This window comes from Corythoichthys intestinalis, chromosome 7 (genome assembly GCF_030265065.1).
Source record: "Corythoichthys intestinalis isolate RoL2023-P3 chromosome 7, ASM3026506v1, whole genome shotgun sequence".
Taxonomy (NCBI): Eukaryota; Metazoa; Chordata; class Actinopteri; order Syngnathiformes; family Syngnathidae; genus Corythoichthys; species Corythoichthys intestinalis.
In genome coordinates this window covers 34,044,388-34,060,694 of record NC_080401.1, presented here as the reverse complement: position 1 = coordinate 34,060,694, position 16,307 = coordinate 34,044,388, and the positions used below count along the sequence as shown (strand labels likewise).

The following is a 16,307-nucleotide window of genomic DNA, read 5'->3' as shown; positions in this document are numbered from 1 at the left end:
GACTGACAAATAGTTGAATGACACCTCTTTTATATCTCGAGGGGTCTGGACCGCTTTCACCGGCACTAATTAACTTTGAGGAGGGTGGCAGGAACCTTACCACACACACACACACAAAAAAAAAATGCTGACTGCTTTACGGTATACGTCACTTCCCTCTTTCACTTTTCTTATAAAGACAGAAGTCGATGCAAACCCTTGAGTGCAAATTCTGCAGAGATGGCAGAGCAACAAAAGAGACAAAAAGTTTTGTCTGAGGAAGGAAAAAAGAGAGGTTCAGGCTACCAGGATATACAGAATAAACAGCGCTAACGAGGTCGGGTGCGGTAGGAGGGATTAGCCACACAGTTGCTAACCGTCATATGCTATTGTTTAGCCACAACTGGATTCATTACCTTACTACTATTCATCCTTCACACAGACGTTAGAAACAGAAATGTTGTTTAATCCATCTGCTGGTGACCGGGAGATTGATTTTTAACCCCTTCAGACCTGAGCACACTGCTGAAGGACATGACGCTTTTGCGTCTCTAAACCAATAAATTCATTGAATTTAGTTGCTATTGCCACTTCTGGGAGATGATTGGATGAAATTTTACCCATCGAAATTAAATCATGAGTTTTGGCACGCTCTCATAGCTATTTTTGGCTCTTTGAAAACTGACCAAACGTAACTTCAAAAAAGGGCAACGTAAAGTGCTCATTTCTCATTAAAAACACATTAACAATAAAATAACCAATAAAAGCATGACATTTCCCCGACCAAAAAATTGCACTTTGTTCTGGTGTTTGGGTAGAGTCAAAATCAGGTGATTTTTTAATTTCATTTTTTGCCCAGCAGAAAAAAATGCAGGTCTGACGGGGTTAATTGATTGATGATTTTATGACGCTTGTGTGCGCTGGTCCTCATGGGAAATTCAGTCTTCCTTAAGGCAAAACATTACCGCTTTTGTCCAACGGCGTCGCTAAAATCGACCAAAACTGAAAGGTTACCAAGTGTTGCTTTAAATCAGACATGTCCAAAGTAGAGCCCACGGGCCAAATGCGGCCCGTCGTCAAATTTCATCCGGCCCCCAGCCTCCGTTATAAAATCAATAACATCTGGCCAGCACACAGACTTAATAAATTGGTCAGCAGTACTGCTACCAGCATATGAAGTAGCTTACACACTAAATGCTGCTCCTCATTTACCCACTAAAAAGCAGCAGCACTCTAAGCAACATTACCCCGTGTGACCTTTACTTCCAATTTTCTAAAATGGCGACAATCAACAAAAAAAGTTGACTGTGACGGCTGACGCTTCAACGATAGGTGGAAATTGGACTATTTCTTCACTAAAATACGCAACAATTGCCATGTTTACATGGAGCCAAATATTCCAATTACAATCGGAATATTTGTTCAAACCGAATAAATGTGTTCCATATAAACACCTCATTCGGAATGAACAGGCCCAAACCGAATGGAATTTCATTTCGATTCACAGGGGTGGAATATTCCTTTTCCCAAACCGATTAGAAGTAAAATTATATCATGTAAACAGGGAAGCGGAATGGTGTCTGGTTGCGTTCTTTCTGCGCATGCTCTGTACTGATGTGGTGACGTCACTTGGTGACGTAAGTAACGTCACTTGCAACATGGCTTCCAAGCACACGCACAGCGCACCCACACAACTTTTTAAATGAACGGCGTATCATTCTGAAGTTTTGTTTCCACTCGAAAAGTTAAAACAGCAGCTGATCTGACGATCGATCTCCATGTTTTGCAACGTGACGCTTTGTTTTGATTAATCTGCGCATGTCAGACGGCAGTTGTCAAACGTCCTTTCGGAATAAAGGCAGACACATGTAAACGCTGGATCGGAATAGATGAAGTGACATGTAAACAGCTGATGTTAAATTTCCATTCGGAATGATTTGAATCGTTATGAATAAAAGTCAGCATGTAAACGCGCCAATGTGTCTGCCTCATTTGCAAAGAGACAGTCGTTGTTTTTAAAGAGTTCAGTGTGAGGTGATATTACCAAACAAGACACGCTGACATGTACGACAAGATTACAGGGAAGATACGCAGTGAGAAATTGAAGCAACTTGAAGCTAGTTTAATTTACAAACAGCAGTATTTTGCAAGAGGCCGAAAGTCGAAAGAGAACGCCACAAAGGTTAGTTGTGAGATTGTTGAAATGATTAATTAGAAAAATAATGAAGCAAATGTGACACACAGAATGGCTTGCTAAAATTTACTTAAATATACTGTTCTATGTAAAGGACGTCAGCCAAGGTCGGCCCCCCACATTTTTACCACACCAAATCTGGCCCTCTTTGCAAAAAGTTTGGACACCCCTGCTTTAAATAGTTGGAAAAAAAAAGTTTTTTTGGAAGCCATAACCAGATTGTATTTTTGTTTGTATTCATTTTAATGGCATTTACTGTTTTTAGTTAACATTTTGTTATTTCATGTTTTTTTTAATTCATAAAAATAATATAAAAGTACAACTATGATTGATAATATAAGATGACATTTCAATACTATGAAAATTAAATTTAAAAAAAAAAATGTTTCATTGGGGGCCATAACTAAAGATATGTTATAGATATCTGTTGATATTCATCATAATTTTACAAATGTTGTTTATATTAACACTTGATTATTTTAAAATTTGTTATTCATGAAAATGATGCAATAAAATACAATAAAGATCAATACCATTTTTAAAAAAAAATGTAATTATCTAGACATGTGGACGCCTGGACCTGTGAATAAGATTTTTTTAAATGACCAAATAATAATCACTTCTCTTATAGTTAACATTGCTATGAAAATACTGTATATCTATTTTATATGCGGACACAGCAATATAAAACAAAAATTAATAAACGACTTAAGCAGTGACAAGTATATTTCACGCTATCAATGAGAAAAGGTTGCGGGGTGAAAAACGAGGAGGAGGGCATAAGATATAATACATCTGGCAACCCTGAAGCTTCCATCTTTGATTGTGCGACGGGCCGCGGCGAGAGCGGGGCCCTCACTGCTCACTCACCGTAGCACAACGCGCTTGCTCCGCTGTGAACGGGCGTGCAAGTACTCAGAGAACCCACCGGACCTCCCTGTACTGGCTCTCACGAGTAAAGGCGGACGCGACGAGGACAGTTAAACCGGCGGACCGCAGACGTGCACTCGGACGCCGTCGCAACGGACAAACCGAGCTAGCTAACTAGCCGGAGCGGGGCTAGCCAGTTTTTGTAATCCGCCGGCGAGACACCCAAACCTCGCCTCGCCTCCTCGAGCCTTAAAATAGAGGAATCTAACAAAAAAGTCAAAGAAACGACACAAGGAAGCACCGGCACTAGCAGGTAGGACCACCGTGGCCGCTCGCGTAATGTCAAGTTTTTTCATCTGTAAGTGTTAGCTCGCCGCTACTAGCACGCGTTTGGCCAATGGTAAGGGGCTGGAGGAGGATGTGATGGCGACTCGTGAGAAACGAAACCACGTTCAACCACCCAAGCCGTGGCGGCCTGCTTTTCAATCAGACCGCCTCCTCCCACAACCACAGAAAAGCACCAAAAGCAGTTATTTTTTGTAATTACTTTTAACATCGAATCGGTTTTCTATGCTTCAACCGTGCCCACCACCTCCCGACCCGGTTGTGATTTGAGCCGGGTGGGCCTCCGCCGTGCACCGGTATGAGCCACCGAGCCACACCGGTGGGAACGGCTAGGCTAGCATTGGCGTTTCACGAACACAAAAAAGGCATTGCGTTATTAAAAATACCCCTTTTTTATTTAATGGTTGCCGCCATCTTATGGTTATAGTTCCATGCAACGGATTTCTTTCAGAGCCGTGTGCCATGCAGGCGAATGACTTTGAAAAGGGAGAACGTGTGGGCTGGGATGGGGAGTCTCCCAATCGATGTGTCACTTTGACAATGAGGCTTCACGGTGCTCGAATGGGAGAGACTCTAAGAAGCTTATCGATTAATTGGTCGATGAACAATTGAAAACCTGCAAAAGGGCTACACTTGAAATGAAAGAAACGAAACATGACGCCAAAAGATTAAAGTCATTGTATTTTTTTTTAAAGTTGGAATTTTAAAGACAAATTTGCACTTGTTACGAGAAAAAAAGTTGTAAAGACGTATATCGTACGGTGCAACGTTCTTAAGTTGATTTCATGTGAATTATGATGCTCCTGCTGCTTAGCAATAGTTTAGGTGGTGAATTGGTAAGAATACTTGAATGTGGAGCATTGTTGTATTTTTCAGTTTGCCACATTGCTTGAAAAGTCATAATAACGGCCAGATACCGGAACTTTCAGACTGTTCGTCACTACTTTTTCTCCCCGATTGGGAACCCTTCCTTGTGGCTCCAGTGTATTACGCCTTATTTATGGATTTTTGTACATGATAATAAAAGCAATGTTCAGGATTAAGCAATTCAATGTGGGCACCTGGGGCTTATGTATGAACAAATAGTTTCCCTTTAAATTTTTGGTGGGTTTATATAAGGGATGTCCCCGATCCGATCACGTGATCGTAATTTGGGTCGATCGGGCCAATTTTCAAAGAGTCAACATCGGGTGAAAAGGATTGGGTTTTTAAATAAATATGTATTTTTGTAATATTTAATATGGTGGAAAACTAGTGTTGCACCGATACCATTTTTTGGCGCCGATACCGATACCTGGCTGTCCAGTATCGGCCGATACCGATACCATACCGATACTTTTTTTTTCCAAAGAGCTACATAATTGGATGTGAAATCATTCTATCAAGGCTTTGTCAGGCTGTTGCTTACCTTTGCAAAATAGGGAAAAGACTAGTACAAAGTGAATAGTTTACTAAACCCTAGTAGACAATAGTTGAATAAACCTTTGGCTCTCAAAGGCCAAAATAGTGCTACATTTGTGAAATTAATAAAACATGTATAATGCTAGCCCAACAGTAAGAAAGTAAAAATAAATTCATAATAATAAACTCTGAATGAACTGAATAAACTTTTTTAAACCTCTCAAAGGCCAAACAGTGCAACTTTCATGAAATTATTGTCACATTCTGCTGCTGGTTAGACTGTGTTTTGTTGCTGGGCTGGTCGTGGGGGCGTTCCTGACGTCGCACCTAAATCCAATGCAGGCTCATCAGCGCAGCATTTAAGCACGGGTGGTCTCAAAGATATTTGCCTTGCTGATCGCTATTTGACATCTCGCACTAGAGTCTCGCTACATTTGCTTGTTATGCCCCTGCATTGGTTTTTTTTCCTGTTAGTGTGCTGCTCTCGTTTGTAACCTCTACCATGTGCAGGCATTTGGGTGTTTTTATTTTGGCTTTTTGGCTCGCTGTCTATCGTCTTAGTTAACCTTTCAGTTTGTAGTATTGAGCTCCGTCGACCTGCTGTCACAGGGTCCTTTTGTTATTTCTTCTATCCCGCGATCGCGTGTTATTTTTTTGTTTGCAATCATTAAACCCTTGTATGTATCCCCCGCTTGTTGTCTGCTTCGAGTTCCAACTTAGTTTCCGCATTTGCGGACGCTAACAATTATAAGTAATAATAATTGACCACAGCATCTCATCGCTCTATTAGCCTCCTTTTTTCAGGAGGGGGGAGTCCCTTATTTCTATTTCTGAAAGGTGGCAACCCTACCTTGGAAACAGTTCCCAAATTACTGCGGCATTTCTTTCAGTAAAACACAATAAAAGTAAAGTAGACGTAGTGAACTGACCAGAGATTGTTGCTCCGATCCAGCCCCCTTCCTCTGGATAGCAGTCCTGCTCTTGCAGGCTCAAACTCGTTATGTTCGTTCACATTTCGTCTTCAAATGTTTTATCAGGTTCGAGGTATTGAAGTTGGCCGATTTAACTCCAAATCTGGAAACTTTCAGGCCGCAAATCTTGCATGCAGCCATTGATTTTAATCGACGGGATTTCTATTTTGAAACACTTCCCGACCGCCGCCATTTCTCTTGGTTTCTCCATATGAAAAAGCGGCCTTGTCATTGGTTAGGAGTGGCTATTGGCCCGCTCTCATTGGTCTGGAGCAGGCCAATAGCGATAGCTGCTTGTTGTTCACGTGTCATCACACAACGGTGAGACATGTCCCAGAGACGGAGTGCAGTGAGCGCCAGGAGGAAAAAAAGGCTGCGGTCAAATGTTATAATAATGGACCGGTAAATGGTATTGGCGCCATCTTTGTTGGTACTCGCCCAGGGGTCGCGTTAACCGAATATTTTCCGTTGTTGACCGATTTTTTAAAACGGTGACGGAAAAAACTGAAGTCTATCCGTCATTTTGACCGTATGCAATTCACACCCCAGACCACAGGGTGGCGAGTGAGCATATTAATTAGCTATTGTCTCTCTTGATGCATGACGTCGTTGGCCTTACTCTGAAAAATGTCAAGGCAACTGAGTGTCCGAAGTTTCTTCAAAAAGCCCCAAAACGACGATGGTGGTCATAAAAGAGGTGAAAAAACAGGGACTGCACAAGTGGGCACGCAATTCAAGTCCATGTGCACCAGGAGGAAAGTGTGAGACTACGTTCAGGCCACAGCAGGTGAACTGTTAATTTCATTGTTCCATATGCTACATATGGTAGGCTACCTACCTACTGGGGCCAGAGTCAGCTGTTTTTGTCACTGCAGAGAAAAAGTTACATATTCATCTGCTTGATGTGTGATGGCACGGTGTGGATTCTCTGTTAAGCTTGTTCGGACAGAATATTAATTTAAAATGAATGAAAACTAAATACTATTGAATATGTTGAAGCGGTATGCAATGTTAAGAGTCTTGTTAGCTGTAGGCGTACTATCCTATTCCCCTCACGATCCACTCGCGGGGGCCTGCGCTTGTCAGTGACGTTCCTTATTCTCGCTATATGATTATACAACTTTAACATTTGTTAATAATACGCTCTGTGTGTAGTATCATCCATCGCTTTTCCTTTTTTAAATGGGCACTTATAAGCGAATGCAACAAGTAACAACGGGAACATTTTTAAACAGGCATTTCACGGGAGAGCATTTCGACTCTTCGGCCAATTATATAACGAGAGCGAGTGGATAGTGAGGGGACCGCGCGCGGCTCTTAAGTGTCTCTGTCATGTAACTGTCGTAGCCGGTAACGCGCTCGGCCAAATGGACACACAAGTACGGAAGGTGAATTATGCCAAACAAAGGGTCACCACAATGTCATTATCATCATTTTAAAAATTTAAGTGACGGGTAAAAATAGATTATGACCGGATTTTTATGACCCTGTCAGTCAAAATGACAGACAACGAAAAAGTCTAGCGCAACCTCTGTACTCGCCGATACCGATACCACCATTTCGGGCTGGATCGGCGCCCCCTGCCGATACTAGTATCGGTATCGGTCTATCTTTATGGAAAACACTCTGCTCTGAGACCCCCAATTTGGCCAAATTTAAAAATTGTCCTATACGCATATGTGACACATCATTGGAATGCTTAAAATCTCAATTTTCTGGGGGAAGAAAAAGTTTGAACAGGAGGGCATTTGAAAAAAATAATTTCTAACTTGAGGTGAGCGCATGAGAACATAATTAAAGACACCATGATTATAACAAGATATTATCACTTACTTACCTTGTTTCATTCCAAAAACTCCGTCTACCATGTCTCACAGAGTGTCAGGACACAGCTGTGAATGGCCACAGCTGGACTCTGGCGATTTTATGAGTGAAACACTGTAATATAACGAGTCACAATGCAGAAATCGCAGACATCAAGGAGGGGTGGAGATTTTCTTTTTCAAATATTTACCCTTTTAAACTTTTTTTTTTTTTTTTTTTTTCCCCCAGTTTTTCTCTGTTTGGATAGATTATTATTCAAAATATCGGGGAAAATGCGACAGTAAAAAAAAAAAAAAAATACAGTCAAGCGATAGTTATGAGGTAGATATCTGTGACCTATTTAAAGACACAATTTTTTTCATTGTGATGTAATTTGTTTAAAATATGCGAGTGAATAATTTTATAAATTCGTTTTTTTAAACAAAATATTAGACATCAATTAATGATTCTAAGCTAAAAATGATAGACATTTCAAACAATGAATATAATTACCTTCTTTTTATGGGTGGGTTATAACAAGCGGTTGTGCAGTGTCTGTAAACGGGGGTCTCCAGGGTAAAACGGACAAATTAAAAATAGTACGGAGGCTTAATGCACCATGAAACTGCTATGGCAGCATATAGACATATTGTGCTATCAAGTTTTTTTGGCTTAAAATACAGCAGTTTATTTTAAAGAGGGTGCAGAAACTGCTTTTTCAGCCTTGTCTGTGTTTTTCACCATATACTTTTTTTTTTTTTTTTTTTAAGATTAACGTGGAAGACAAGTTTTGTCCACCCAAGCGGAAAGAATCGTGTTTCACAGTTTAGGGGGGGAATGAATTTCATTTTTATGATGTGCAATACTGAAGAAAAACGTTATTGAAAGCCAGTGTTTCCAAGAAGTCTGCAAAATAGCTTGTGTCAGATATTTTTAAATGCCTACTATTCTAGCCAATCAAATGCAAGTATTTCAGATTCGGTCACGTTTGGCTGTCCACTGTAATATGCGAGTATATTGGAGAAACGAGCTATAATGGATCCAGAAAGTGAAGCAGGAGTTGGGGATGGGAATCGAAATCCGATTCCAATTTGGAACCGGTTCCGAGTGTTTCGAGGCCTCGACATCACAATGAAAAAGCCTTAACGATCCCTTTAACGATTCCTAAAGACGCGTATTGTGTCGTGACGTGTGTTGTTGTCCAGACGCATCAAACTAGCATGGCGCCAAGAACCACTCGCTCCAAAGTTTGACTACACTTCACCAGGAAAGAGTGTGAAAATGAAAGGTTACGACGGATAAGCACGAGCATTGCAGCCATAAACATAACAATGACAGCACGTAGGTTCAAACGCTCGAAAGTGTGTCTTCACTTCACGAGGAAAAATTACAACAAAGCGACTTGCAGTCATTGCAAGGTGGAGATAACTGCATCGGGAGGGAATACGACTGCGCTGTCCTCACAGAGAGGCTAAGGCTCAGTCCTGGCTATACAGCTAGCTAAACTCCCAAATGACGATGCAGAAGACATTGGTATAATTTGCTGACTTTATTCAACCATCACTTGAAGAGTGAAACTAAGAATAGAAATGAAACCAATTTCGTCCCCAATTACAAACAGGTTTGCATCAACGTAAATCAGCGATGATTAGCTGCTAATAACAGTAATAACAAATGGTTAACATTCGTTCGCTAGCAATAGCACATCGTTCAAACCACTACACAACTGGATTTAAATGTCCGATCGCGAGTGGAAACACAACAACAACAACACAAAAGATGATACATACAGGCGTTGCCTCTGTAGATATTAACATTAACAAAGAACGTAGGCTCGTAGAAGTGCTTCCCTCTCACTAACTCGCTCACTCACTTGGATGCCGCATTTCTTCTTTAGGTGTAAGCGCGCTCTTCTTCACGTGAGCGCGTTCTTCGCGTGAGGAAGCGCAAGGGCGCCCCCACTTGAGCGTGTAAGCGCCACAAAAACTAAAAGGCATGCAATTCAATGTAATGGTAAAATAATACACGTTAACCCAGGAGTCCCCAAACTGCGGCCCGCGGCCCAAATACGGCCCGCCTCCACATTTGGTCCGGCCATTTTGAATTTTTTTTTTTTCTCAATCGTGTTATTTATTTCCTGGCCTTTTCCTTGAAGAATTCAGAGAGAGTTATTTGGTTATTATCTATTTAATTAGTAGTGTTTTTATTATTAATTATTATTATTATTATAAAGAATCCAGAAAGGGTTATTTGATTGTGGCTTTCTGAAAAACAATAATTTTTTACATTTATGCACTTCTGCAATCGTCACACTTTTTCTGTTACAAACTGACCCCGGCCCCTCATCAGAGAAGGGAAAAGTTATGTGGCCCTCACAGGAAAAAGTTTGGGGACCCCTGCTATAACACATATTGCCAAAGGCAGAACAACAACCTATCTGCCAATATATACCAATATTTTTTATTTGTATTAGATAAATGTTTCAGTAAAATCTTACACATTCTTGTGTGTTTGCCACTTATTGCCACAGTTAACATTGAGGCTTTGGGCCTCTTTTGATCTCGTTGTGAGTTTGTAAGGTTGTGACTTCTGATTAAACAAACTCGATGCCAATCAAAACGTTTGTTCTTCTTTTCCCCCAAATTAGAATCGATAAGAGAATCGATAAAGAATCGAATCGTTAACCAATATCGATAATGGAATCGGAATCGTAAAAATCCTATCAATTCCCATCCCTAGCAGGAGTACCACACGTAGAATGGAGAAAGAGACATACTGCCTAAGTTTTTACCTGTTTCAAGTGCATCAGCATTTATGTGTTATACGAGCGTGGTTTGACTGACCTCATGTTTGTCACGCAATGGCTACACTCGCAAGCAATGTAATTTTTATTTTTAACACAGTTTTCTTCATAGTTGGTTCATAAAAAAATTTGCACATTTATTATAGGTTCTTTTAGCCAGTGTTTTTCAACCGGTGTGCCATGAGAGATTGCCAGGTGTGCCGCGAGAAATTATCCAATGTCGCATTTTTATATATAATATATACACACACTATTATATATCTTTTATTTTTAATGCCGTCGGGCGGAGTTGCACGAGCAAGAAAGGAAGGAAGGAGTAGGTAGAACGTTCTCGGTCGTGTGCAGATGAGCGAGGTATCACTGGTGTGCGTTCAAGAACTGCTCGGATTTCTAGCCATCAGCGACACATCATTTGGTTAGACTCGTTATGTGCCGATATACTCGAAAGTATCCTTTCTATTTTATCCATATGTGACGACCGTCAAGCCTCCAACCTGTTTTATTCCAACACATTGGTGAGGCACGATACAAGTTTAAACGTCATCTCCAAACGAAGCACCCTTTGCTTCGAAGCAAGTCGATGGACTATTTTGTTCGCCTTTGTGGAAAAAAACAGAGAAACAGGAAACATTTTTGAGAAAAACTACAAAGGTAAATGAGAAAGCCCTCAAAGTCAGTTACCTTGTTGCTGAACTTGTTGCTAAATCCAAAAAGTTCCGCACTATGACAGAGACATTATTACTACTTGCCTGCAAGGCCATTGTCTGCGAGATGTTCGTCCCTGATGCGGCTAAAGACATTGCTCCAGTCCCCCTGTCTGATAATTCTGAGCTTTCTCAAGCCTAACTGCTATTTAAAAATAGAAATAGAGAAAGACTGAGAGCTGTTGAAGAATAAGGATATCGGCTTTGTGTTCACCTAAACAGGCTCAAATTTCACACTGATTAAGTATGCATACTGAGAAATTATAATTAAATATACTGAACAGAAAATAATTTTGGAACATTTTTGGTTTGTGGTGTGCCGTGAGATTTTTTTCCAATGTAAAACCGCGCCGTGACTCAAAAGGTTGAAAAACACTGCTTTAAGCAAACATATTTCACATGGTCATTCAAACTACAGTGGGGCAAATAAGTATTTAGTCAACCACCAATTGTGCAAGTTCTCGTACTTGAAAAGATTAGAGAGGCCTGTAATTGTCAACATGGGTAAACCTCAACCATGAGAGACAATGTGGGGAAAAAACCAGAAAATCACATTGTTTGATTTTTTAAAATAATTTATTTCCAAATTAGAGTGGAAAAAAGGGTATTTGGTCACCTACAAACAAGCAAGATTTCTGGCTGTCAAAGAGGTCTAACTTCTTCTAACAAGGTCTAATTAGGCTCCACTCGTTACCTGTATTAATGGCACCTGTTTTAACTTATTATCGGAATAAAAGACACCTGTCCACAACCTCAGTCACACTTCAAACTCCACTATGGCCAAGACCAAAGAGCTGTCGAAGGACACCAGGGACAAAATTGTAGACCCACACCAGGCTGGGAAGACTGAATCTGCAATAGGTAAAACGCTTGGTGTAAAGAAATCAACTGTGGGAGCAATTATTAGAAAATAGAAGACATACAAGATCACTGATAATCTCCCTCGATCTGGGGCTCCATGCAAGATCTCACCCCGTAGCGTCAAAATGATAACAAGAACGGTGCCCAGAACCACACGAGGGGACCTAGTGAATGACCTACAGAGAGCTGGGACCACAGTAACAAAGGCTACTATCAGTAACACAATGCGCCTCCAGGGACTCAAATCCTGCACTGCCAGACGTGTCCCCCTGGTGAAGAAAGTACACGTCCAGGCCCGTCTGCGGTTCGCTAGAGAGCATTTGGATAATCCAGAAGAGGACTGGGAGAATGTGTTATGGTCAGATGAAACCAAAATAAAACTTTTTGGTAGAAACACAGGTTCTCATGTTTGGAGGAGAAAGAACAACACCATACCCACTGTGAAGCATGGGGGTGGAAACATCATGCTTTGGGGCTGTTTTTCTACAAAGGGTCCAGGGCGACTGATCTGTGGAAAGAAAGGATGAATGCGGCCATGTATCGAGAGATTTTGAGTGAAAATCTCCTATCAGTAAGGCTATTGAAGATGAAAGCCGGGTCTTTCAGCATGACAATGATCCCAAACACACAGCCAGGGCAACAAACGAGTGGCTTCTTAAGAAGCATTTCAAGGTCCTGGAGTGGCCTAGCCAGTCTCCAGATCTCAACCCCATAGAAAATCTGTGGAGGGATTTGAAAGTCTGTGTTGCCCAACGACAGCCCCAAAACATCACTGATCTAGAGGAGATCTGCATGGAGGAATGGGCCAAAATACCAGTAACAGTGTGTGAAAAGCTTGTGAAGAGTTACAGAAAACGTTTGGCCTCCGTTATTGCTAGCAAAGGGTACATAACAAAGTATTGAGATGAACTTTTGGTATTGACCAAATACATATTTTCCACCATGATTCGCAAATAAGTTCTTTAAAAATCAAACAATGTGATGATTTTCTGTTTTTTTTTTCCCCACATACTGTCTCTCATGGTTGAGGTTTACCCATTTTTACAATTACAGGCCTCTAATATTTTCAGGTGGGAGAACTTGCACAATTACTGGTTGACTAAATACTTATTTACCCCACTGTAGCTCTGGTCTTTTCCTTTGAAATTGTTATGTTACAAGAACAAAGTCTAAAGAATGTAAATGTTTGTATATTTGTGATTAAAAAAAACGTTAAAGAAAATGTTTGACTATTCCTTTTTAAGAAAGGTATATATTTTCTGCAAAATGTAGATTGCTTTAATTCTATTTTGGCAACAGATTTTATAAACTAATACTATGAGTGACATTTTCAAGAAAATGCGACTCCATCCTGAAGATAAGCCTTGGTACCAATCTGCTAGCTTGCTTGCTGGTGATAAAGAAACACTTCACATCCTCCAGTCGCTCTTTGATTAATCATTTGCAAGTTAAATTTGAGGTAATTATTGGTTGTCACTTGCCACCACCATATTTTAATATCTTCCTTCTCATTAATTGTGATTTTCCTGCCAGTGGGTGTAGTCAAGTGTCAAGGCTCATTTGTGTTTTCTTATGCATCAGAAAGCGTCTATTCATGACCAAAGTAATATAGTTGACGCGATGACCGTATTGCGTTAAATCTATTATGAACTTTTTGTAGTACAATGTAACCTCACCAACCTACACAGAAATGATCCTAAAGTCACAAAATTCATAAATAACTTTGTTGGCTGTAAAGTTAAACAATCCACTGAAATACATTAGGTACAGCATAAACCAAGCTTACATACTGGTGCCATGTGACCACACATTCTTCTTATGCCACCCAGCAGACTAGTTCATTGCAAACAGTCATGTCATAGTGTGTAAGGAGGAATTACCTTTGGGTATGAATTAAAATAAATGCTTGCATGGCCCACTTAAGTGAGTGTTTAATTATTGGAAAAGCCTTCATTTGTTACTTAACGTAAGTGATGCCAACAACGTATACACGGCTACTGCTCACTAAATAATGAATGACGTGTACGTGTGTGGCTTGCCCTCAAAGCTGAGGTGTCCTTCCCCAATAACGCCATTTAAAGTCTTAAACCTTTATAGGGCACTCGTTTAACTCATTGGCCTCCATTGAAAGTGCTAGACATTTTGACTGGGAAAGATGCAGTCAGTCATCGCTGCCAGCCCTTCTAGTGAAAATGGACTGGACGTCTAGCACCGTCATGTGGACTGAAACCTGAGCATTCACAGCTAGTCCTCCCAGTGCAAATAAATTGGACGTCAATCGTTGTCAATGGCAGGTAATGAATTAAATGCTATGAAGAAAAAAAAAAAAAAAAACACTTAATAATGGATTATAATAGTATATTGGCGGCCACAATCGGAGTGTATTTGCTTTTTATTACCTGGTCACATTTTGGGTCATGTAGGCCACATTTTTATACTAAATGTTAATATTTTGTAGAGCTGAAACGAATACTCGAGCAACTCGAGTAACTCAAGTTTAAAAACTGATCCGAGTAATTTTATTCACCTCGAGTAATAGTTTATTTTGACAGCTCTAAGCATCACGTTTTGCTTGGACTACTTTTAACGCGGGACAATGCACTGATGTCACGTGCATGGAGGAAGAAGCGGAAAAAAAAAAAAAAACTTACTGCAGCCGACAGCCGCTACAAACAACGCCAACGTTGCTAAATACTAGCCCGCACGATGCTACATTGGTAGCAGGCAGCGTCTGATGAGTCTCATAGAGATCACATGTATGTTGAACTTGATGTGAAATGACAGACTCAGCCGCGTCTGGGCAGCGTTAGTAAACAGCCGCCATCTTAAAGCAGTAGAGCGCTAAGCGCTAATAAAGAGCGCTAAGCGCTAATAAAGAGCGCTAAGCGCTCATAAATTAACGTTACTGTCACTAGCGCACGTAACGTTAGCCCTGCAGAGGGCTAGGTTTCTTTTAATTATGACCACTGTCGATGCGTGGCTAACGTGTCTTACATACAGGCTTTAACATAACATAGCGTTGTTGAGTGATGAGGGTGTAAAATAAAAACTCAATAATGCCTACTATCAATTTTAGCTCAGTAGTCATTGCTGGATAAAACACCAAGTAGCACTGCTCCTTAATGTGCTCCAATACAGCCTGTACCATACATTTATTTTGAACACTGCAAAAACTCAAAATCCTTTATCAGGACTTACAGTTTAGACTAACTTAAAACTTAACTAGAACTTAAAAATGGCTTGACACAAATAGAAATTCAATTGAAAAAGATGGGAAAAAATCCTAACTATTAAGTGATGAGTGTTATCAAGCGTAACGGCATTTTTAGGTATATTATATTTTAATAAGATCTAAAGGTTTTTTGAGTGAAAGCAGTGAATTAGTCTTTTTTTTTTTTATTCTAATTACATCTGAGATGCAATTGTTGGCTGTTTTCAACAATATACATTGAAAATAAAGACATTGATTGACTGAAAATGGTTCAAGATTAGATGAACTGTCTTGTTTTCTCATGTATATTTATAATTGCTCTTCACCTAAAAATATATTTGTTTTATCCGATTACTCGATTAATCGATAGACTTTTCAGTCGATTACTCGATTACTAAAATATTCGATAGCTGCAGCCCTAATATTTTGGCATACAAGCCTGAAAATGTGATGTCTACATATGTGGATGCCAGGTTTAGGTTAATTTTTTGGTATGTTTTTTTAATTACCAAAAATAGTCGCTTGCACTATAAAGGGTTCAAGCAGGATGCATGCATAGGGACATAAAAGCCCAGACAAGGTGAGGAGTGGACAGACAAGGGGTTTCTTGGTGCTCTTTTGTGTTTGTGGTGTCCTCTTGCAAATCGGATGTCTTTAGTAGTACTCATACCAAAACTGACATGTGAACCTAGCATTGTGCCACAAATGATTTTGATGGTCGAGTAATCAGTGATTTGTGCACTTAGTACCATATTTTCCGGACTGTAATTCACATTTTTTTAATAGTTTGACTGAGCCTTCGACTTATACTGAATTGCGACTTATGTCCTCCCCCAACCCCCGATATCTTTTTGGGGGTATAGTTATCCAAAAAACTGTTAATATGTAATTTTAACAGAGAGCTATTTAGCCTGTTGTTGTCCATTTTACTATTGTTACTTTAAAGGATTAAAATGTGACTTATACTCCAATGCAACATGTTTTTTTTCCTCTTCACTGTGCATTCTTTGGTTGGTGCGACTTATAGTCCTAAAAATACGGTTAACTAATATCATCACTCTTAAAATCTTTTTTTATTTTTTTTATTTTTATTTTTTTATTTATTTATTTATTTTTTTGATAAAAATGATTGAAATTGTTCATAAAATGTTTCCTCAAAAATCTA

General features: G+C 39.9%; 1 protein-coding gene across 1 annotated transcript in view; it reads left to right on the top strand.

Annotated features, from left to right (window-relative positions):
• Positions 1–2,978: 2,978 nt before the first annotated feature.
• prrc2c (proline-rich coiled-coil 2C) overlaps positions 2,979–16,307 on the top strand; it is a 48,453-nt gene continuing 35,124 nt past the window's right edge. The window contains exon 1 of the mRNA XM_057841193.1: positions 2,979–3,356. The gene's annotated coding sequence lies outside the window, so the exon portion shown is untranslated. The remainder of the gene's footprint in view (positions 3,357–16,307) is intronic.